At 54.6% G+C, this 22,557-nt stretch overlaps 1 protein-coding gene across 4 annotated transcripts in view; it reads right to left on the bottom strand.

The window, feature by feature from the left end:
• The window catches only part of TSPAN18 (tetraspanin 18), a 180,762-nt gene extending 163,977 nt beyond the window's left edge, over positions 1-16,785 (bottom strand). For 2 of the 4 annotated variants that reach the window (XM_073904716.1, XM_073904718.1), the window contains exon 1: positions 15,982-16,146. The gene's annotated coding sequence lies outside the window, so the exon portion shown is untranslated. Of the gene's footprint in view, positions 1-15,981; positions 16,152-16,765 lie in introns of those variants that run through there. The other 2 variants (XM_073904717.1, XM_073904720.1) reach the window with 2 other exon arrangements.
• Between the last annotated feature and the right edge of the window lie 5,772 nt (positions 16,786-22,557).

Here is a 22,557-nt window from a genome sequence, read left to right on the forward strand (position 1 = left end):
AGATGGAAACCAAGCAATCTCATTTTCTCCCCTCAACCAGGCCACATGGCTCCTTCTTGTTCCTCCCCCTTCCCTCGTGCTAAAACTCAAAAAAAGGGCCGGGGGGGGGGGGGGGGGGGGGCGGTTCAAAAATATCGAAATTCCCTTCACATCTGCAAATCTGCCTTCTGAGGCCGTTTTCAGCAAAATGTGCCCGAAACTGGGTCCAGCAGTAGTTCCTCCCTCGGGAACAGCTTTGTCTTCACCTCGAGTCTTTCTCTTCTATGGAGCTGTGGGCCTTCAGGGGGTGGGGGGAGCAGAGGAAGGCCGGCCCCCCGCACCCATGTCCACCATCCCAGGCAGGCCTCCAGAAATGGCCGCAGTGCTGGGACCCTTCCCAGCTCCGGCGCACCCCTTTCTTGGAGGTCTAGCTCACCGCTCCCCAAACTCCTGAGGTCTGGCTGCTGGCGGTGGGCACGCAGCCCCAGGCAGGCTCTCCCATGCTCTGCTCAGCATGGCTGTCCACTCGCCTCCTTCAGCTGCCCACCCACCGCACCACTGGGAGCCAGTTTCCACGGACCGGGAAGGAAGAATCAGATTAACCAGCCTGAGGTCACACAAACCAGAAAGGGGCAGGGCCGGAATCCACCCAGGAGGACTGCACCCCAGGCCCCCAGCTCTGACCACCGCTCCGCACGGCTCTCTTTCCATTACCCACTGAACCGGCGGGGACAGGCCTTGACTCAATCCTGTTTCTCCTCATCCCGAGGGATCGTTGTTCAGCCCTTGGTGATGCCATAAGGCGTAGGTGCAAGCCCTGCAGAGCCCACACAAGCACATACATGTATGCGCACACACATCATGGGCTCCTGAATTCTTTGGGTCGGGGGGGGGGGGAGGGGAGGAGAGCTACTCCTGTTCACAGCCTCCTGTTACCCAACAGCAGGGACAAGAAGACAGACGTAAGCCAAGAAGATGACCTGCCACTCCCCACAGGAGGGCTCTAAGAACAATGCCTTCTAAGGATGCTCCATGGACCAAGGCCTAGGTCAGTGCCTGGGAATTAGGCAGCCTCGGGAGTGTCAGGGCCGGATGGCCAGGGCCAGTTAGAAAAGGCCTCAGAGAGGGCTGACAGGAAAGGAGGTGAGCTGGCCACTGGAGAGGGGGCTACCACACCTGAGTCACCCGCACGAGGGGCAGGGGGTCCTCCAGGTGTGACAGAGAGTTAGCAGAAACCCTGTGTCCCCAGAAGGAGGGACAGAGGGAGGCTGAGCCTGGGGAGGAGCTTGGGAGGGCCCAGCTCCAGCCAGAGAGTTCCCCGGGGTGGGTAAGGCTCAGGGCTTGAAGACCCAGAAGAGACTCAGTTGCACAGCGCTGCCTGGGTGGCTAGCTACCCTCAGCCTCCAATCTTCAGGAAAAGTCTAGTGCACACACAAGGAAAGAAAGAAGGAAGGAATGCACACCTACTCCAAGCCACACTGGGAGCCCCTTTCTGCATTCTGCAGACCTCACAGCAACACTGCCCTTGGGATGGGAAAGGCCAGGCCTTGCGGGATGGCTCAGACAATCCCTCCCTTCTCTCATATTCCCTCCATCGACTGCGCCATCTCTGGAATTCCATAATCCCACCTCGGGCTTCCCTTCTTCCATGAAATGGGTATTAAAAAAATCTCCTCCCATTGGGATTGACTGGGCATCAAATGGGATCACGTATGTGGGTCCGGTGTGTACCTGGAAAAATTCTGCTGCGCTCCTGGAGAGAAAAGGGAAGGGAAAAGGGCCCACGTGGCAGGTCGCCCCACACCCAGTGCCAGGTGAGGCACCTGATCGGGCCTGTGTCGTGGCCTTTTTCCCAGATGAGAAAACAGAGGCTCAGTTAGGATAAAAAGCTTACCAATGATCATGCAGCGGCTGAGGGTCGGGATCTGAACTCAGATCTAGGGGACCTGGAAGTCAGAATGCCATACACTCACACAGACAGCCCCCGTTCAAATGCCACTTGGACGCCACGGCTGCCTTTGGAACTCTTCCTTCCAAAAGAGTGGTTAATTTTAATCCCGTACATTCCGACTCAGCAGACGTGCGTGAACTCATACACACAACTTCAAATATATTATTAGCATTATTATTGTTTTGCCAAAAAGATTCTATCAGCGAGCTCTTTTTCTCTCTGCACACCCATGTACCTCTCAAATAGGTTTGAGCAGACCTTTGTGAGCGGGTGGGCTACTTAGAAACAAAAATTGCCCATTATTTAAATTCGATTACATAGCAACCACTTTTTCAAAAGAATATTTTTATTTGAGCTCATTGTGTAGCAAAGCATCAGACACTTTCTTTCTTCAAACTACTTTGAGAAGGAAAAATTATCAAATGAAAGGAAGGGAATGTTATGCATATCATCCCAGCTATTGAAAATAATGCTGATGGATTTTCCTCTTTCGCTCTTAATTTATTTAAACAACACCCCACTTCCATCAACAACCACGCCTGGGCTTCCTGAGTGCTTTTCTCCAGGGGATTTGAGGCTTTTGGGTCATATTCCCCGCTGGAGACTCTGAGAGGAGAGTGTCGAGTCGGAGGAAGACCCAGAAAAAAGCAGCACCCACTCCCCAGCATGTGGATGAGATGTCAGAAGTCCACGGTGGGACGGAGGGCTGGTTGGAGCCAAAGCAGGACTAGACCTCAGGCTCTGACTCTGGACTCCCAGTACAGTGCTCTCCCTGTCTCTTCAGTCCAGAGCTCCTGGTGCCCCCACCCTGCACCCCCCTTTCATGGCAATACCACATTCCAAGGTCTCCTGAGATGCATGAGGCTCTGAACTCGGCCCCCAGTGTCCTCATCTGGTCTCTGGGCCAGATGATGGGGGAAGAGCCCTGGGCAGCTCCCACCTGTCGCCCCAGCTCCAGCCCCTCTGCAGCGGGACCTCCAGCTCATCCAGCCTCTCCCAGAGCAAGCGAGCAGGCAATGGCTTCAGAGGTCTCTCTCTTTGCCTTGGCTCCTCAGCCCACTTCCCCAGCAAGAAGCCGCTGGAAAAGAAAATAAAACAACAACAAAAAGCCCTTTGATCTGCCACGGATGGCCTCATCCAACCCTGGGGGAAGGTGGAAATCACCCTCTGTCAGACCTGCTGGCCTCCCTCCCACAGGTCCTACCCAAAGGGCCCAGGGCTCTTCCACAGACCCCACCTAACCTGGGCCCCTGGGCCCCGGGAGAGGAAAGCGTCACAATGACATCTGTGGGGACCAAGTGGGGGAGGGCCGGGGGCAGGAAGAGGCCAGAGAGGGCCAAGCAACTATGGGGGAGAAGAGATGGCCATCGACCCAGCTGGCCATGCCACAACAGGTGGTCCCCACAGATTGTCCACTTGGTGGGGCATCAGGAAAGGGGGGGGCGTGAGAGGACCCTTTCTGTTCATCACTGGGGAGTCAGGCAAAAGCATCATGGCTACTGGTGCAGTGGGATAGAAGGCCTCCACCACAGAGGGACAAGGGAAAGGGCAGACGCGTGACCCGTGCCTCTCCCATACGCCCATGGTCCAGCCTGGAAACTCTCTACAGCTCAGGGAACAGTTCTGTTCACTCCGGCGGCCCCTCTTCAAGCACCCCCTTCTATCTCTTGGCCTGAAGGCAGGCTGGAAGTCTCCAGAAGCTGGTGTCCTAGGAGGAACCCTCCACCGATGAGAGACAGACGTTGGTGACCGCTAGCTGGGATGATGGCAAGTGTGCTCCCACAGTCACTGGGAGGGTCCCCGGTGGCCCCCATCGGTGGGCTACCCAGCACATCTTTTATCGACTCTCCTCCCCTCCCTGCCCACTCCCCTTTCTGGGGCCAACCTCATACATAAATGATTTGCACCCAAATCTTTGCCCAGGGTCTGCTTTGAGAGCCACCCAGCTAAGACAAGGCAGTGAGGGATGCAGAGCCCCAGGGACGGAGCGCCCCCGGGGACACGTGATGGAGGGTGCTGTGTACACACACGTGCCCATTCACCTAGCGAACAATTCCAGAGAGGCAAGAAGCTAGTGACCTGGTGGTCTCCAAGTGAGGGGCCTGGGTTAAGACTGAGAGTTGGTTTCCACGGAATATACCTTCGTTCCAGTTGTTATTCTCTTATTATGTTGACTCTGATGATTTTCCCCTTTCACCAGTAAAACGTGACTATCTTCAAAGAGCTTCCGAGAGCTCCTGGAAAATCAGATCAATGAACTAGGGAGAGGGAGAAAACCCCGGGATTGATACTCGCCCTCCCTTCCTGAGACCCTCTCACTTCCTTCCCACCCCTTCATGGCCTTGACCTCTCTCTTAGCCTGGGAACAGGAGGGCAGGTCCCCATGCCGGCATAGGTTTGGCAGCAGCCATGGGCTGGAAGGGCACAACGGGCCAAGTGAGAGACCTCTGAGACCCCTGGATCCTGCTATCCTCCCCACTCTGGCTGCTGAGACACAGGCTGGCTCCAGTAGGCAAGACCCCGGTGTCCCCCGGAGGAGCACAGCCGGGAAACAGACCATCTACGGCATGAGTGGGCTGGCGGCTCACATCGCCTGGCTTTGCATTTCTGCACCTGTGCTTACCAGCTGTGTGACCTCGGGCTAGTGACCTAACCTCTCTGTGCCCCAGTTTCCTCGGCCATAAAATGGGGACAATCATAATACTGAATTGGAAGGTGTTATGGGCTAAACTGTGCTCCCCCAAATTCATGGGTTGAAGCCCTAACCCCCAGTACCACCGAATGTGATTGTATTGGGAGATAGGGTCTTTAAAATGGTAATGAAGTTACTGTGAGACCGGTGGGGTGGGTCTTAATCCAGTCTGACCAGAGCCGGGACACGAAGAGATCTGGTCTCCCGGGAGGCACACTCGCAGAGGAAAGGCCACGTGAGGACACCGGAAGGCAGCCATCGGCAAGCCAAGGAGAGAGACCTCAGAACGAACCCAACCAGCTGACACCTTGGTCATGAACTTCTAGCCTCCCAAACGGAGAAAATAAATTTGACATGAATCAATTGATTTAATCCTCACAACAACTCAATAAATTAGGTGTTATTTTTAGTCCCATTTTATGGGTGAGACGATGAGGCACAGAGGGGCTGAGTAATTTGCCCAAGGCTGTGGAGCTAGTAAGGGGTAGAGCTGGGACTGTAAACCATGACTCTATCGGATGACATCAGACCTGATCACCTGATCAATGAGCGCCTGGCACACTGCAAGTGATCGATACGCATTAGCTGTGCTCATGACCCAAAACAACCTGAAAAAAGACTGGCCTGCAGAGGAGAAAATGAAGAGAGGTGCCTCCTGAGCACCTGCCATCTACCCAGGCCTGTGCCCGCGGTCTGGGTTGGGGGGAGGGGGGCAGGGTGGGGGGAGATGGTCCCTGCCCTCTGGGGCTTGCACTAGAGTGGGGGAGGCAGACATTAAAGAAGCACAGGGACAAAGTCAACAATGGCCCGATCCGAGGCAACAGGAAGAGAATTTGGCCCACGCAGGAATCAAGGAGGGCTTTCTAGAGGAGGTGATGCAGGGGCTGGGTTCCAAAGGATGAGGAGGAGTCTGGTAGCTAAAGAGGGAGGAAAAGGCATTGCAGGGAGGGGGCAGTGCCTGCAGAGGGGCCCTGTTGCAAGCGGGGGTAACGGAAGGAAGCAAGGGGGCAGGTGGGCTGGAGCAGAGAGGCAGGCTTGGGGTCGGAGGGGGCAGGGGCTGTGAGAAAGCCTTTGAACACAATTAAGAATCCACTGAAGGGTCACAAGCAAGGTGGCCAACGTGATCACGTTGCACAACAGATGTTTTTCCTAACAGTGTGCAAGTCAAGCTTCCGTAAATTGAGTTTTATTTTTAAGGCAGTAGGAGGCAGTGGGAATCCGAGAACTAATCTGTCTGGAAATTGAATGAGGGCCCCCTGATCCAGCTGGCATTTTCACAGATCCGGGCTGCCTCGAGTGGGGTGCACCTGTTAGGTAAAAATCCTGGAGGAGGGGCACCTGGCCGGCTCAGTTGGTAGAACGTTTGACTCCTGATCTCAGGGTCGTAAGTTCGAGCCCCTTGTTGGAGGTACAGTTTACCTAAAAAAAAAAAAAAAAAACTGGTCTGGTGGGTGGGGGGACATGGGGCAGTGTCTCTGGTTGCCATGGGAACACTCGATACTGTAAATGTGGCCACCTCCTGCGGCGACCACAACCTTCCAGGCTTCCCTTCCCCAGTGTCTCCCCATCTCCCCTTCTCCAAGCTTCAACTTGTGCTTGACTCCATGAGGAGGCCCGTGCTGCCCCTGCTCCCAGACATAAGTGGCTTTCCTGAGCTTTCCATGGCACCCAAGGCTCCCCGCTGGGTTTGTTCCTGTTGTATCTTCGGTGCCCCCAAGGGGCATATGGAGAGAGGCCTCAGGGCATAACAAGGAAGGGTGTGATCACAAAAATGCTGGCACGAAGAAGTCCCTCATTCACTCGTTCATTCAGCAGGTACATATTGAGCATTGATTCAACCCCAGGCACCGAGCTACACCCTGTGCGGTCTCCGCCTTTATTCTATTGACGGAAACAAACAATAAAATACCTAGAATAGTTCTAGCATTCACTGAATCCTTTTGAAGTGTCACATTCAATCCTCAGAGATACATTTGTGTATTTTAATCTTCCTAAAACTCTGGGAGGTGAAATGGTGACACAGAAAAGTTAAGTAATTTGTCAAAGGCCAAACGAAGGCCATGGTATGTGACTGATTTGGGATTTGAACCCAGGCCCTTATGTTCAGAAGCTGGACTCCCAACCTCTGATTGCATGTTGTCTCTTCTGCCTTCACTGCATGGGGACCAGGCTGCGTATGTGAACCCTCAACCGCATCAGTGGAACCCCCAAACCCTCTGGGGCTCCTCTGGGATGGGCTCTGGAGCCCAGAGCTGTCTGCTTAGGCCCCCCTAGGCATCCCCCTCAAGCAGAGAGGCCCAGACGTTGCCCCTGGGGAGAAGAGCCCAACTTGCCAAAGTCACAGTGACTTCTGGCACGTAACGGAGCCCAGGATAAATAGCAAGCACGGACGATTCGTCTCAACAGGCAATTCTTAATGTCGGAGAAGATGGAAAGGACCGACGAGACTCCAGAAAGGTGGGTTGGAAGAACGTCAGTGGCGCCTTTCATTCAGTCATTTCAAATCGTTATTTCTAGAAAACATCCTACCTGCAGCTGGTTACAATTCACGTATGTCCATGTTCCTTCAATCCAGACCGGACACCACACCTGTCCGGACAGCAGCACCTGACAGGTGCTTAGCTGCGGACTAAGTGTGCTTTAATGCAAACATTTACCTCCTCTCCGCTCCTCGCTGGGCTAGAAGGTGGCTATAAATCCCCACCTTATTGCTCAGAAAACGCAAATGTACCAAGACCAATTTACCAATCACTTGCCAGGGGTATAGTTATAGGAACCTGGGCCAATTCTTTCACCTCGTGGGTGTAAAATGGGGCAATCCTAGTACCCACTTATTATGGGTTGGATGGTGTACCCCCAAAAAGATATGTGGAAGTCCTAACCCCTGGTACCTGCAAATGTGTCCCTATTCGGAAATAGGGTCTTTCCAGATGTAATCAAGTTAGGATGAGGTCCTTAGGCCCTAATCCAGTAGGACTGGTGTGTTCATAAGGAGAGCAAAGACGGACGCAGGGGAACACCATGTGATGAAAGGAGCAGACACTGGGTCCTATCCATGAGCCAAGGGACACCAAGGATTGCCGACAGCCACCAGAAGCTAAGGAGGAACAAGGAAGGACCCCCTCCTAGAGCCCTGCCAATACCTTAATTCCGGGCTTTTAGCCTCCCGAACTGGGAGCAAAGAAATGTCTGTTGCTTCCAGCTCCCAATTGTGGCCCCTTGTCATGGCAGCCCTGGGAAACCAGACACCTCTAGGGCTTTCGAGCTGCTCCAAGGCCCTACTCCAAGTGTTTCAGGTGGCAGAGGCTGCTGAAGTGAGGTCAGGGGGCAAGAGTGAATGAGGGGTGTTTGAGGGGCCCCCCGATGCCCAGCTCCCGGGCCTCAGTGGCCTGCACGCCCGCCAGTGCTTCTCAGAGAGGCAGGAGACAGCCTGCCTCCCTAGCATCTTGGTGGCAGCTGTGGCAGAAGCCCACTCTCCTCAGCCCCCAGGTGCAAGCATCCACCATGCCCCGGCGGGGTGGGGGGGGGCTCTCAAAATCCTGTCTGGAGGAACGGCTCTCTTCCTAACCAAAGACCCTTGCACTCCGGTGTCCAGCCCACTGGCTATTCCTTTGAGGGGGACAGTTAATCCCCATTATTCTGGAGGTGTTTATGTTTTGGCTGGAGAAGTGCTTCATTCCCCTACAGGCTAAAAGCCTCAGCAAAGGAGCGCCCGGGCCTGCTCTGCTGGAGGCAGCCCGAAATGTCAGGCACCAGGTGGTGGGCGGGTGGGGGGGTGCTCATCCCCCAGGAGGCTGAGGCACATTGCCAGAGGGAGCAGACCTGCCAGGGAGAGCACTGCCAGAAAGGCAGCAACACGGGAGGGGGTGCCCAGCAGCACCCCGGGCCCCACACCACCCACGTGGTAATTAGACTCCAAAAGACAGGCCCAGATCCAAGGGCCAGAGCTTCAAATTCTTCTCCCATTTCCAATGGAAGCCGTGTTAGTTCAACAGGAGAGCAGAGGCTGAGGCTATGGGGGGGGGGGGGGGCGCGGGGGCGGTGAAGTGCCTCCACATCCAAGAGGTAAGAGTTACAGGCCGGGGTGCTAGGCCCACTTCTAGCCTCTCCTCGGGTGCTGGTGCTTGGCAAAGGCATCTCTTCCTTCTTACTCAAGTGGCAGACAAGAGATATGCAAACATGTTGACACCTACTATGCACCAGGGCTTGACTAGCCTTACAGCTTCCCGTATGCTGCCCATTTTGCAGACAAGAAAACTGAGGCTCAGAAAAATGAACAAGCACTAAGTGGAAGGGTCAGGATTCCAACCTGGGTCTGACCATCTTCCTGCCGGCAGAAAATCAGGGCTGGAGGCCCTCCTTCTTGTTCCCTGCCCAATCCCACAAAGAGCAAAAGGGCCAGCACAGAGCTGCACAGATGGGACAGGAACCACAGGTAACTCTGTATGTCATAGGGAGGGGGGCATGCTCCAAAGCTTAAGAACTCCAAAGTAGGGGCGCCTGGGTGGCTCAGTCGTTAAGCGTCTGCCTTCGGCTCAGGTCATGATCCCAGTGTCCTGGGATCAAGCCCTACATCGGGCTCCCTGCTCAGCGGGAAGCCTGCTTCTCTTCTCCCTCTCTCACTCCCCCTGCTTGTGTTCCCTCTCTCGCTGTGTCTCTCTCTGTCAAATAAATAAATAAAATCTTAAAAAAAAAAAAAGAACTCCAAAGTAACTCCCAAAGCAGTGGGAGTGGGGGGGGGGGGGCAAATGCCCACAGATTTGACTGTGAATACCTACAACTATGGTTTCTCTCACCTCATACCCCTACACTTTTCCCTCAGCATCCAGATAGGTCTTGAAGTCTCCCCTCCATGCCATTAGCACATGGGAGGAGGAGATATCAGAGGTAGGTTCTGGAAGATCCTGGAAGTGCGCAGGGCAGTAAATTTCAGTAAGCCAAAGGAGGCCATGGGTGCGCTGGGCTGAATGAAGGTCAATGGCCCAGCTTAGTGTCCTTGCTGTGTCCTCACTTGTAAGTCCCTCGGCTCCTGTGTGTGCAAGCTCCCTCCACTGTATTATGGACACTATACGATCTGCCCTGTGATCACTTCCATGTACACAGTCTGAAATCTATAAAGAGCAAAGCATACCATGGATTCTTAGGGAACGGAAGTGTCTATGTTTTATGGGCTGACTACATACTAGGTCTATGCTAGAAGCTTTAAATGCATCATCTCAATTAATCCTCAAAGTACTCTCTTTGGGAAATGTAAATGCAGAGTTAGTGCTCAGCAAATCTTCATGCACTTCCCGGCATTTCCAGCCTCCCTCGCAGCTGGCTGGGGGCCACGTGACAGTTCTGACCAATGCACTGGAGCTGGTGTGATGGGGGTCACCTTCTGGCTGAGGCAGCTGGGTGTCAGAGTGCCTTTCCCACCTCTCTCTGCCCCTCGGCTGTAACTAGGGGTGCCATATATTCCAGAGGGTGCAGCCATGGAGAGGGTGAAGTCACCATCCGCCTGGGTCCCTGAGTAACCCGGTGGAGCAGAGATCCGCCCCAGACCAGTTGTGTGAGCAGGAATTACACCCGCGGTGTTAAGCCACCGGGAGTCTGGAGTCCTCTGCGGCGGCAGCTGATACTTAGCTGAGTGGTGTCATTGCTACATTGCGGCTATTCTGCTTTTCACAGATAGGGAAACCAAGGCCATAAAGCCAGTCGGTGGCAAAAACAGGGTTCTTTTTTTTTTTTAAGATTTTATTCATTTATTCATGAGAGACAGAGAGAGAGAGAGAGAGAGAGGCAGAGGGAGAAGCAGGCTCCCAAGGAGCAGGGAGCCCGATGCGGGACTCGATCCCAGGACTCTAGGATCATGACCTGAGCCGAAGGCAGACGCTTAACCATCTGAGCCACCCAGGCACCCAAAAACAGGGTTCTAATTCACATCTGTGACTCCAACACGCATCCTCTTCCGCTAACAACCTGTTGTTGCTCAGTAAGGTCACTGCGCTCCTGGAAGCAGCTCTGGCGCCCAAAACTCCTCCCCCTCAGCGTCCTGGCTGAGAAATCGATGCAGGAGAAAAGAAGGAATCTCTTCAGGCACTGAGCCTGGGAGCCGAGCAAAAGCAGGGAGGACAGGGCCTGACGGGATCTCAAAGCCATCATTCCTGGGGCTTTGGGGCTCACAGGAGGTACTGTCTGATTTAGTACACGAGGAGGAAATATCACACAGGGGTTTAGAGCCCTGGATGGGCAAACAGATCGACCTAGGTCCAAATCCCAGTACCACCACTTTCTCGCTTGATTTTTCGGAGCCTCACTTTAACAGCTGTAAAATGGGGACGAGATCTGAACCAGCCTCATGGGTGCAGATGGGATGAAGCGTTGTCTCGCTGCTGGCCTTTGTTGAGCATGCCCACAACATGACCCACCACGAAGATCATCCCTGGGAGGGCTCAGGGCACCAGCCTTGCCGGAGGGGGTGAGGCAGAGGGGCAGCGGGAGGAGGCTGCCCCCAGCCGGGGGCCCATAAAGCCCAGAACATACACTGGCCCGGCCCACGTGTCCGCAGCCGACCAAGGGGCAGAAGACAAAGAGGGAAGCAGGGCCGGCCCGACATAATGCAACAGAGCAGAGAAGTCAGGTTATTTCTTTTTAAAGTCGCAAGTGTCTTCTAGCAAGACAGCCTTTTATTTGGGTGACTCTGGGAATTGTTTATCAGCTTAAACTCATTATCTGCACATATGGTCTTCATACTACGGTTCAGGGCGGGAAACAAAGGATAGAAGGGAGAGCATGGGCAAACACTAGGGGAGGAAATATCATCCCTCAAGTGCCAGAAGCCGGGAGATTTTCAGTGACGTCACACTGGGCTTCCTGCCATGGGGATGGGGCTATCGTGCGAATACTCAAAAGGTTTTAACTCGGGCGTCCCTCAGTGAGGGAGGGAAAGGAAGGGGAAAAAAGCAATTTATTTTATTCACTCGTGTCTTCCATTCTCAACGACTCTTCCCCGCGCGCGCACACACACACACACACACACACACCCCAAGCCCCAGTGTATCAGAGCTGGAAAGAATCAAAATTGACCCCTCCTATTTCACGTAATGACCGTGATGAGAGCGAACATTTGCTGAGCATCTACCGCATGCAGGGCACTGTCCTAAGTGTTCCACATGTTCTAGCTCACTGAGTCGTCACAAAAAAATCTGATGAGCTATGATTCGTCCCGTTTTGCAGATCAGGAAACTGAGGCACCAGAGGCTGAATGGCCTAAGGTCACACCGCCAATCTGTAGGAGAATACTGACATTCAAACCCGGGCAGCCTAACCACCACACAATGTTGCTGCTAAAGAAACAGCAAAACAGGCTCAGAGAGGGGCAGTGACTCCCTGAGGTCACACAGCTCCATTTGCAAGAGAATCAGGGCTCAAACACAAGTCTCCTAAGGACTCAGGGTTCCGGACCTTCCCACACCCCCTGTTGCCTCTCGGTCCATGTATGCGCGCGCAGGACCAGTGAACATGCTTATGCTCATCTCCGAGTTGCTCAATCCGTTAATTAAAACAGCAGTCTTGGCTGCAGACAACGGACAAGGGCTGGACCTTAAGATAATCAGGGCTGACATGAAAGACCTACTTTGCTAGCTGCAAACACTGGGGCTCATCATTTCACCCTTTCTTTTCAAAAAGAGTCTCCTTCTCTGCACACACACCCATCCCCCCCCAACCCCCCGCTGCGGGATCCAAGTGCTGATTCAGGTCCAAGGTGCCAGCCCGTGCAGCAGGAGGAATCCAAGCTGCCAGGTTTGCTCCATGGCATCAGGTTGCAGAAATACCCGATCGACCGATCATCTGCTCCGGGGGACCGAAGTGCTGGTTTCCAAGGCCCCCCTCCCTCTGCCGTGTACCAGCTGAGCATGAACAAATGTTCCTGATTTTCCTTCTCTGCACTGATGAAATAGGCCAGAAGAGCAGCCTTCTGGAAAGAGGGGTCCCTCAGAGGGGCGGCCCAGCCACCAACATGTGCTCTCCTCAGGGAAGGGGAGTGAGGGCTAGACACACAACCAGAGAAACGCACCGTGTGAGCTTGCAGACAGACTTGGGGCTCCCAGCAAGCCCTGGTCACCGACATTACCCTCTCTGTCCAAAACAGCAGTCCGATGGGGGACGGAAACCTGGCTCATTTTGTTGTGCAGGGGTGGGGCGGGGTGGGGCAAGACAGCGGGAGAGGTGCCCTCCGCTGGACTCAAGGCAGAGCAAGGGCTGCCTGCTTCCCTAAAAGGTTATACCCTCCTGCCTTTAAGCTACAAGCCCACCCAGATCTCTTGGGCCAACATGTTCAGTTTACAGACTGGGGAAGCAGATTCAAGGCCGAAAGTGACTCACCCCAAACCGCACTGCGGATCCAGAAAAGGTAGATTTTAAAGGAGCCCCCACCGAGCCCCCAAACCTTGCTGTTTCTTCCCCTCCTTACCCCCTCCCACAAATCCCTGCCATAATTCCTTACCTCAACACCCCTTCCCCTCCCGTCTCGCCCAGCACCCTGTGTCCCAGCCCACCCCCACGCCACTAAAACCTCATCCAGTAACTTGGTAGCTCTTTCTAGGCTGATGTGGAATTTTTTATTTTTTATTTTTATTTATTTATTTATATATATATATAAATATATATATTATATACTTATTTATATATATATTTTTTTATTTATTTCACAGAGAGAGACAGCAAGAGCAGGAACACAAGCAGGGGGAGTGGGAGAGGGAGAAGCAGGCTTCCCGCTGAGCAGGGAGCCCGACGCGGGACTCGATCCCAGGACCCTGGGATCATGACCTGAGCCGAAGGCAGACGCTTAACGACTGAGCCACCCAGGCGCCCTGACGTGGAATTTTTTAAAGGAGGAGGGAATACTTCCTAGATGACCCAAAGTATCCTAACTCTAACTCCAGAGGAACTTCTGCTTCTAGAAAGTGCCCCGATAGACTGCCATTTCAGCCTTGGGGTCGGGTAAAGATGTCCTGAGGGCCAGTGTTGGAATGGATTTAGGGACAGGGAGATAAGGAGACTGAATTTCCAAGACTTGAAATTTTGCTGAATCAGAGATCTTGGGAGTTTACAGCGGGTCCACACGTGATATGCTACCCAAACGCAAACACCAGCGGCCCTGGGGTCTCAATTCCCTCCTCTCCTTAGGGCAGGTGGGGTGGGCCGTGGGTGGGGGACAGAAAGAAGGGGTACAACACAGGAGCTGCCGGCCCTCAGGGGTCCCGTGCTCACACCCAGGTCCCAGGGTCAGGGCTGTGCTGGGCAGGCTTTCCCCGGCAGAGAAATAAGAGCCACTAAAAACAAAACACGACCCAAAACTCCTTTTGTTTTCGGGCCCCGTGGAATGTCTTGAAGACGTATCCAGAGACATCCATCGGGCCTCTCCACCCTTTCCTCTGTCTCCTCCTCCCACCCCTTCTGTTCAAAACAAAAATCATGCTGATCTTTCTTTATGGCACCTCGGCCCTACAGCATTTTGGTAACATCCAGCAAAAACATGTGGTGGGCTGTATGGAAAGCCAGGAGCCTCAACTAACTCTCTTTCGGGGACTGCCCCCATTTCCATCACCTTTGCAGGGGACACGGGAGGGGGAGGGGCTGTCCAGGGAGCACACATTGCTAGCCAAGAGACACATGAAAACTTCCCACGGCCACTATGAGGCCACTGCCCAGTCTCTGATCTGCTCATTTGTCCTCTCTTGGGGTGCAGGGAGGAGGGAGGAAATTAAAGAGAAAGAGGAGCACTTCAGTCCGCGTTCAGTGTCGAGCAGCCCCTAACAGGACAAAGCTGATGCTCTTCAGAGATGTCCGCAACAGTCCTGCTTCCCAAGGCCGCGACACAGATTCACAGACTCCGCTCCCGGGGGGCCCTGAGGTCAGAAAACGGGACACACCGCAGTGTCCACTAACAGCTGTGAAGTGACCGGATGAACGTGGCCTGCAGACCCAGACCCAAGAGTGGAGGGACGCTGGTCCCCTTCTGAGAAATCCACCACTTCAGCACGGACTGCTGACATCCTTAAGGGGCCCTCATGCCCCGGGTCCTGTGCCTGCCAGCTTACTTGTGCCCAGGGAGAGGATGGATGAGAGGGGTATCCCAAGACCATCATCCAGCCCACACCATCTGGCCACATCCAGGAAACAAAGGTACAACTTTTACAAGAAGGGTACATTCAGCAATTTGGGCGGCAGACCCCAAAGAAACCTCGACAAGTTGATCCTCTCATCCCCTTTCTCTACACCAATTCGCTGTTAAAGTTTCTCTCGTTGTTGTTTTTCTGGGGGTGAATTTTTTATTCACCCATACACCTTGCCTGCTCCCCAAGAAAAGCCACCTCCTGACTACCAAGCTTTCCCGCACACGGTGCACCCCAGCTTCACGCTCGGGCCTCTCCCCCGCCGTCCGCCGGGGCAGGGGGGGGGGGGGCTCCTCCGCGTGGGAGCCCTGCGCGTGTTGGAGGGTCTGTGGTTGTAGGTCCTGGATTTCGGTGCATTGGTCTCGCAGGAACCAGAACTCGCCTGCCTGTGGGTGAAAGGGCCGGGGAAGGGCTCCCCCTGGCGGGCGCCAACTCACCTCAATCTATCGGGGATCCAAAGCGGGCGCGAGCCCACCCGAGCCAAGCAACCCTCCCAGAGGACTCCTATTATACGCCCTAAATCTGGACGTGCCAGAGAGGCTCGGACCCACCGAGCACCCACGGAGTCTCCGCTTCGCTTCCCCAAACCATGCACACCGCGTACGGGATAAGGGGGACCCGGGAGGAAAGCGTGGCGCCCCTGCCCCGCCCGCCCCGCCCGGCTGCTGGGACCCCAAAGGCGGCCCTCCCTCGGTGCCCTGGCTGGGCCCGACAATCCTGCCGGCCCGGATCCTCGCTCCTAATCCCTAGTCTCTACCTGACCTCCTACAGAGTAGCCTGGTGCGCACCCCCGCCCTCGGGGCGCAGCCCCCGCTGAGACCCCAACCTTGTTAACCACACCTGCTACCCCCCGCCATCCTCCCGACGCCCCCCACTCACCCACCCAGAGCGCCCAGCGCCGACTGGGACTGCACCTGTCTGGGGGGAAGCCTCTAGCCCGCGGATTCGGGGCAGGGATCGGGGCAAGGATCCGGGGCGGGGATCTGGCCGAGCACGTCTCCCCTGCCCCCTCCCCAGGCTAGTTTAAGTAGAACTTGGTCTCTGGGCTTCGCCGGGACCGTTCTGGGATCCCTCCCCCGTTCCATCCCCACCCCCGACCGTGCCCAACAGTCGCCGGGGGGAGCGCGCCCGGGGTCTCCAAGTCCTCCGGGGCGCAGCCGCAGGGCGCACGGAGGGCGCGGAGGTGCGGAGCCCCCTACCTTCCAGCAGCAGCAGCCGGACCCCGCGCCAACTCCCGCCGGCGGCCGCGGGGGAAACTTTCCCCGGGCGGAGAGGCGCGCTCGCAACTTGCTCGGCGCCGGCTGCCTTCCCGGCGGTGGCGGCGGCGGCGGCGGCGTGTCCGCGGACCGGCTGGCGCGAGGCGGCGGCGGCGCTGACTCGGGGCTCGGGGCCGGGGCTCGGGCGGCCTCGCGCGGCTCCGCTGTGGATCGCTCGGCGCTGCGTCCGCCCCGCAGCCTGGAGCCCCCGAGACGCCGGCGGCAGCTGCAGCCGCGCGCCCGCCCGCCAGCCCGCCGGCCCCACCTCCCAGCCACCGCTCCGTCCCTCCCTCTCCCCCGCGCTCCCTCCCCTCCCCAGACCTCCTCCCCGCCAGTCTCCAGTCGCCGCCGCCACCGCTGCCGTGGCGGCCGCCGAGAAGGCACGTCTCCTCCGGCGGGCTGCCCCTCGCCTCCTCCCGGCCTCGGGCTCGGCCTGCGGTGCGGCATCCAGGCCTCGCTCCGGGGCCCTGGGGCCACTCTGCCCTGCTCCCCTCCTTCACCCCCTGCCCGCCTTCCCGCCTTCCCGCCCTGCTCCCCGGGCCCTCGCTTCGTCTGAATTCGGGAGATCCGCTGGGAAAGTGGGGAGAGTGGCATGCTAGACCCGGAGTATTTATTCCGGGGAAACTTTCACGCTGGCCCCCGGTAACCGACGGCAGGGTTGGAGGGCGGATGACCGTCCATCCGGACCCCGCTGCTTCTCCTGGGCCTCCTGCTTCCCTGGGAGTACCTGTTGAAAGCCGGAGGGATTCACCCTGCCCAGCGCTGCTTCGGCCGGCTGCGGATAATAGAGGCCGAGGACGCGGGAGAGGAGGGGGCGGGGCTGACCCCAGACCAGATGCAAATGAGTTGATTGCAAGAGGTCCGCGCTGTGTCTCCAATCTCAGGACTTATCTTTTCATCTTTGTTCTGCTGCCACAGCCACACACCCCCTCCCCAGCCCCTGACACAGGACTTCAATGAGACACTTAACCTCTGAACTTCCTGTCGCAGACGAAATGAGCAAGCAAGCAGATCGAAGGGGACAGCCCAAGTGAAAGTGCTTGGTAACCCCCCAGATGAGGGGGGTTCTGGATGCCCACTCCTCTTCCCTAGGGAGTTCTTTTTTGCCCCCCCCTCCCGCTCTGAAGCTTCCCCGGGGCAATGCCTGATGGCCCTGGACATTCAGGCAAGTGGGAGCTCTGCAAGGTGCCCCTTGGTCAACTGATTCTCACTAAAGAGTGAGTGACTGATAGGCTTTGAACCTATTCCAGTCTTGGGTATAAGGGCTGGTAATGTCGGGCCCCAGGGCAGAGTTTCCAGGGGCAGGAAATCGCTGCCTTTCCTTACCCACATTCCAGGAAAAGGATACACCCCTCTAAGGACTTTGGGGATGTCTGGTCCTTTCAACCCATTCGCTGAGTCCTGCGGTAAATTGAGAAGGGGTAAATTGAAGAGGTGTGACTGCGGGAAATAGACCTCATCCGCCTTTTCAAATGGACCCCGAGTGAGCAATGCTTAACCCAAGGGAAGAAAATCTCTGATAGCGCAATTTCTGTAAAACAAGGACAAGCAAAATGCTAAACGGATTCGGCCTCCACCGTCACCCCTTCTGCTGCCAAAACGGGGTTGGGGGAGGCTGACCCTTTGCGCTGAAAACCCCCACAGGCTCTGCATTTATGGAATGCTGTTGGAAGAGGCAGTCTGTGTGGGCCTCCTTGGACAGAGGCGCCACATAAATTTAAAGAGGGAAAATGTTCGGCCTCTAGTGAGGGTGCTGGGGCCTGGAAGGTGGAGGCCAGAGACAGCAGGAGCAATGGATGGAGTTTCTGAGGGTCTGGGGGATTGGCAGAGGCCTGCAGGGGGGAGTGGGGGAGGGAAGCACTGGGAGGGGAAGGCGGAGCAGGCCAGTTGGACCACTAAGCCGCCCAGCTGGGAGGTTAGCTCCAGCTCCAAGTCAGAGTTTCCCAGACCTCGGCCGTTCTCCTCCTTCTGTCAAGAATCCGTGCACCAGATAAGGCTGTTTGCTTAATAGCTTTCTTTAAATCAACTCTTGTTTTGTTATTTTTTTACTTGTTTTTACAAAGAAATGTTATATCATTCCCATAAATGGAAAACCAGCATCACATTACTATAAATAGAAGGTCCCATAAAAATAAATACAATGAAAATAAAAGTGTTATTAAATTCTAACAATGTATATTTAACCACAATAAAAAAAATTTTTTTCCAGCAAAATACAGCTGCCTAAGGAAGGTGCTGAGCCCAAGGCCCCACTCTCTTGTAAAGGGAGATTAACAAGGGCTAGAAAGGTGTTAAAGACACATTAGCAACAAACTGAGACTCCAAGTTGTGATGAAAAGGGTTGAAAGGGAACAGAAAGGGACGCCCCCACCTCCAGCTCCTCCAGCTCCGCAGGCCCGCAGGGAGACTGAAGGCCCACGGAATCTCCTTGAAGACCTCTTTTGCTCCAGGAAAGGCAATTCTAAGTACGTGTTGGCCAAAGTCAAGGACCCCAAGAGCTTAGTCCTGGATAGGAGGAGGTGATCCTAGTGGCAGAAAGTGGGCCTCCCCCTCACAGGATGACCCAGGGGCAGTCGCTCCCTTCACTGGCCTCTGTGTCTCCACCATACGGCAGGAGGCTTGGACAAATGGTCTCTGGAATCCCATTTACTATTCTTCGATAAAAGCAAGAAAGGCACCAGGTCATGGCTTATCAGGAAATTGAGGAGAGGGTTTCACCCGGGAGGGGGGAGGGGAAGGGGAGGCTTGGAAAGGGAGAGAACATTGAGGGGGGCACCGACGAGGGTCAGCACTCCTCAGGAGGGAGTGAACGGGGTATTAGGGCCACTGTTGACCGACTGCAGTCTAGGTCGTCCGAAATCCAGAGGTGGCCCAGCCCAGAAGATGCCAGATTCCCCATTTCCCCATCTTGGAAGGAGCCTTGTAGAGAATCCATTGTAATCCAACCACTTCATTTTATAGAGGGGAAACTGAGGAAGCAGCACGGACTAGATCCTAGTCATGGTTGGAGAGCTGGGCATCAAACTGAGACCCTTTCGACTTGCCCTGTGTTTGGGGTTCTAGCAGAAACAGTTCTTTTGAAAATACTCACCTCTCCTCCAAGGGGCTCTTAGACTTCATTTTTCTCTGACAGCTGGAAAAAAAACAATGAAATGGTCCGAAAGCCCCAAACTCGCCAGAGTGTGGCCAGTGGTTGGGCAGCCCGTGTCACTGGACTAAGGACACCGGAAGTGAGCATCCACACACTGGCACCATGGGGACCCTAATGCAGAGCAAACAGCCCCAAACCAGGGGTCCACAGGCCCAGGTTCCAGTCCTGGCTATCTGGACAATTCCTTCCCTTCTTAGACCTTCGTGTTCCCATCTGTAAAGTGACACATTTGGGTGCTAACCGTGGGTCTCGAGTTGGGCCAGCAGTCCCGTCCCCAGGTGCCTAAGGACTGGGGGACAGAGGGCGAAGCTCCCTTGCAACTTTCCTTTTCCTCTGTTTTGTACGACGATGTCTTACATGAGAAAGTGTGTCCTTCACTTACAAAGAATTTGAAGTCACTACAAGTGATGACCTCTTCTTGCTCCTAACCTTTGTAAATTTAGGGCTGATTAGACAGGGACCCTGCCTTGTTCATGTCTGGGTCTCTAGCACTTTCTAGAGTCGGCGCTCAGAGGAACGTTGGATGCCACTTGCTAACTGTGCCCCCTTGCGCCAGCCACTTACACTCTCTGAGCCTCTGCTGGTGCAGGTTTAAATGAGAATTGGAACCACACCCCTGGCACTGGGTGGCTGCGAGTTTCTCAGGGGAAGCTCTCAGCCCAGCCCCTGGCACATAATAAGTGCTCAGCGAAGGGCAGACTCATGTGTGAATGGACAAATGGAGGATGCTAGAAGGGCCGGGTCCTTTCCCGGGAGGCGTCTCAACCTTACAACCTAGCTTTTCCAAGGCAGCTTGCATATTAAATATTTAATCATTGCCGCCCTGTTTTTTTTTTTCTGAATTGTTTCTTTTTATGTGTAATTTGCAATCATTTCCCCCAAAATGACAGTTCATTAAATGTACAACTGAGTGTGATTGAATCTGTTTATCTTTGGATGATTTTCATAGAATAAATTTGAAAATCCTAGGAACGTCCTTTGGCAGTTTGAAGACTATGCGCTTGATCCTGTAGGGCCTGGACAAGTTGCAGGGACCCTCCTGCTTTCCCTCTTGGTATGCCTCTACCCAGCTGCCCGCAGGCCATGGCCAGCCTCTCTGAGTGTCCTCAGCACCAGGGCCAAGGGCTTGCCTGCCAAGGTCCTCCTTCAGCCCCAGGAATGCTGCTGGCTGGGAGCTAGAAGAAAGGGGTGGTGCTCCCACCCTCCCCCACAGCCGCTGTAGGAAAAGAGGTAGATTCTGGATGGCTATCCTGGGAGGGGCCCTGGGGTAGAGTTTCCTGGGTGCTTTGTGGAGGCTTTCCAGAGAGTAGCTCCCTGGAATAGATCCTACGAGATAGGGAGACTGCTGGACCCTCATCATCCGCCTTCATTGTTTTAATTAACTGCTAGTAATAATACAATACTAATAACTGCCATCAGGGAGCGCTTTCTAGGGTAGGAGCTCAGGTTGTGAGGGCAGGTAAACCCAAGTCCAAAGCCTGGTTCCTTTATTCATCAGCTCTGTGGCTTCAGGCAAGGCACTTTGCCTCTCTGTGCTTTAGACTCTTAATCTTTAACATGAGGAACGCGTACCATGCCAGGCACTGTGACGAGACCTTTAGAACACAGGCTCACTTGAGCTTCTAACAACTCCATTAGGTAGGGGTGACTAGGGATCCTGTTGACAGAGACAGAACTCAGAGACCCACCCGACTTCACCTAGCAATAAAGAAAGCAAGTTCAAACCTTTCTCTTTTCACTTTCGTGACAGCAGGAGAGAGCAGTAGGCAGGGGGAGGTCAGAAGAATTGGGGCCACCCTGGCGTTGAACTTTCCAGCTGTTGGCCTTGGCCAAGTGGCCTGACTCCTCTGAGCCTCCCCTGAGCCTCCCTCTTCTTCCGCTTCTCAAGTGGGATGATAGCACCTACCCAACCGGGCAGTCGTAAACATCAAAGGAAAAGACATCTGCAAAGGGGCTTTGATAAACAGAAAGCGCATAACAAATGTAACTTCTTCGTCTTTTTTTTTTTTCTTAATCATCTTTATCATCCATGTAGAACTGCTGAGATGATAAGTTTGGAACTAGGGTCCCCCGGGTACAAGTCAGTCGTGCAATAAATATTCGTGAAGGTACCATTTTTGTGAACTCGCTTCACACCTGGACACCCGAGCCGGAGTCAGAAGAAGGAATGTGTGTGGTCCCTGTCCTCATCTGGATGATGGATGGGGGAAACAGTCCATACGACCGGCAGATTTTTAAATTTAAGACTCCTCTTATGCAACAGCTCTCCCATTTTACAGATGAAAATGCTGAGGCTAAGCTGCGGTTGGGCTGGGGCCACTTATCCAAGATCTGCCAGCAACTTGACTTTGGGTCCTGCCTCCCAAATCAGCTTTCTTCTGACCAAATGTCTTGCCTCATTTTCTGCGCTCCAAGCTTCAGTTGCTCAAGGATACCTTCTCCCATGTGTGCTATCTGAGTGCCTGCGTCTCTGTTCCCCAACCCAGAGCCTGTTGTGTCCATCTTTCTGCGTTCCCGTGCCAACAACTGCCGAAGAGGAGGAATGGGAGAGCAAACTACACCCAGGAGTTGCCCTAGAAGACTCTAGAGGTGGGTCCATGGCCAAGGGCTCATCTGCCCATGAGCAGTGGACGCCTCGTCTAGGGTTGTTAAATCCAGCCAAGGAAGTAAGAGTGGGACTAAAATCAGCTTCTTGGCAGCGCTGGAATGTCGAGGCTCTTGGACTCTGGGACAGAAGAGCCCTGGGCTGAAATCTCAGCTCGCTGAGACAGACCCTGGGCAAGTCACTTAGCCTCGCTGAGGCTCAGGTTCGGCCTCTGCAAAATGGAGATAGTATCAGCCTCTAGGGGAGTGGGAAGGTTGATTGAGCTAACACATGGAAAGTGCTCACAGAGGACACAAGGCAGATCTGGAAGACTGTTGACCTACCTTCCTCGCAGACCAAGTGTCATGGGTACATGAAGTTTTGAGAGCCTCCAGTGTGCTTCAGGGGATGCAAAGTTACAAAGACCACCAGCCAAGAACTTTTCTGAGCCCTTACTAAATCCCCAGCACTTTGCTCACCACTATACCTGTATTAATTCCTCCCAACAATCCTATGAAGAAGTGCCCATTATTGTCCCCATTTACGGAGGAGAAAACTGAGGCTCGGGAAGATTGTTACCTGTCCTCAATTGCTCAGCAGGGGAGTGCAGAGCTGGAATCTGAACCCAGGCAGTCATATTTCAGAGCCCACGATTCTGTATCCTGACTCACACGACTTCATGTCCATTACCTCTCTGTTCATCCAAATCACCCAGAGATTATTAGTATCATGCCCATTCTACAGATGAGTCAAGAGGAGAAGTGAGGTTCAGACAGGTGGAGTG

The sequence above is a fragment of the Callorhinus ursinus genome, unplaced genomic scaffold, assembly GCF_003265705.2.
Source record: "Callorhinus ursinus isolate GAN/ISIS: 27379988/994484 unplaced genomic scaffold, GSC_fseal_2.0 scaffold21, whole genome shotgun sequence".
Lineage (NCBI taxonomy): Eukaryota > Metazoa > Chordata > Mammalia > Carnivora > Otariidae > Callorhinus > Callorhinus ursinus.